We start from the raw sequence: 2,006 nt of genomic DNA, 5'->3' as shown, positions 1-2,006 counted from the left end.
GGGGGGTGTTGTTGTCATATGTGTTGGTCAGTTTTTCTGCTTGACAATCCCATTTTGCAGCAATAAAATTTGAAGTGAGATGAACAAACAGAGAAATGTATCTTTTTAGATAAATCTATGGTGGCTAACAGTGGAACTTAATGAACCACATCCATATAGACAACACACAAGCAGCATGCGCTGCAGTTGGCAAACATGCTGCAAATACACAAAACACAACCAATTACACAAATGCTCTGTTAATATAGAAAGGATCCAAAAAGAAAAGCACACAATTGGGGAGGGAGCATCGCGCCTTTTTATTACCACGAGTTTACAGACATGTCTCTGCTGATTATCACCTGTGACCTGAGCCTATAAATTAGAGAAACACCCACCAATCAAAAACATATATCAAACATAGGCTAAATATTTATTTACAGTCTATGATCTCAAAGCAGTTGGACAACTTTTCACAACGGTGCAAACCGTTCTGAGGTCTCGACATTATTGTGTCTGGCAGAAATGTCTTTTTTCTATCTTGTTAATCTAGCAACCCCTCGGATTGACTATGCAGCAGCACAATGGACTCAAAATATATATTAGATTGTGATAGTGAACACGTATCCAAATCTCTCAGTAATCACTTTGTATCTTTGCTGAATAGATGAATTACAGTGATTTATAATGCGTAACAAGGACTGGTGCCAAATGCAATGTCAAAACACAGTTGAATGTCAGTTTGTAGGCATGTGAACATGTTACAGAGGGGTCTCTCTTTCTGTTTTTGTTTTTGCTGGACAGTTTTATAGCTCCTCCTAAGAGATATGTACTCTTTGGCATTCACTCCTCACAAATGGATTGCATTTTTTCAAGCTCAAAAAGGATCTTAACTTCTCTGAATCTGGGTGGAAAAATGTGCTATTTTTGTCATCTCAATATTTTAGTGCATAACTTCAATTAGCCATATAAGGTAAAGTGTGCTTTTTGTGTCTTTTTTTTAACAGTGTTCTCATGCCATTCTGCTATCGTTTTCCACCTGCCAACAGTATAAAAGCATACATAAATTGTATACTACTGGCATTTCAGAGAAATATTTTGCACACAGCTTTTAGACAGCAGCTGTCTCATAGTAATGGCATTAAACATGTCCGTGTGAAATCTCTTTTTCACCTGTAAACGGATGGTAGGGAAGATGGGGGCCCCTCGAAATTCAACATTATTCAACGTGCTTGTTAAGTTTTTTTCCTCCCCTTCGCCGTACACCTTCTTTACATGATAGTAGTTACAGGCTGTACCTCAAAGGAAGTGTAAAAAGTGACACCACCTGTCATTTTAATAACCAGCCTTTGTAAGCCCTCGGCAAAAGCCAGGCTCATTCTCAGAGAATCCTCTGTTTAAACAGGTACAGTACAACATGGTAATAGGGCTGCTACAGGGTTTGTTTTTTACTATAAACTCTACAGTGCTCCTTGCACCATCAATTGCATGAAACATAATTTTAAACTACTCTGTGTAGCAGAAGAAGAGTAGATACTGTATTTCCATTTGTTTTGAGGTGTTGAAAATGCTCTATAATTTACAATACTGACTTCCAGTAGCCACTGTAGATAATATACTGTATTGTATTACCCTTTACATCAGGCATGGGCAAATTATGGAATACAGGCCATGTGCGGCCCATTAGTGTTTTTAATCTGGCCCGCCTAACTTATCTTAAACTATATTATTAAATTAATTATTATAATTATTATTAAATTACATTCTTCTTACAACAATACCTTGATTTAGAGTTTACATCACGGTATTGTAGTTAGATGGTACATTGGGTCATACATTGTGTGAGGATGTATGAGGTCATTGGTTAAGGACTGTGCAGGAAACAGATCCTGTATGAGGCCCAGGGAAAACAGTCATATTTGACTTGTATCCAGGAATTAAACCGAGCCGTCACTAGTTATTTGGCCTCTACATAGGCGGAGCACAGGTGTGTGTGTGTGTGTGTGTGTGTGTGTGTGTGTGTGTGT

This window comes from Etheostoma spectabile, chromosome 13, assembly GCF_008692095.1.
Source record: "Etheostoma spectabile isolate EspeVRDwgs_2016 chromosome 13, UIUC_Espe_1.0, whole genome shotgun sequence".
Taxonomy (NCBI): domain Eukaryota; kingdom Metazoa; phylum Chordata; class Actinopteri; order Perciformes; family Percidae; genus Etheostoma; species Etheostoma spectabile.
Note: the sequence above shows the minus strand (reverse complement) of the source record.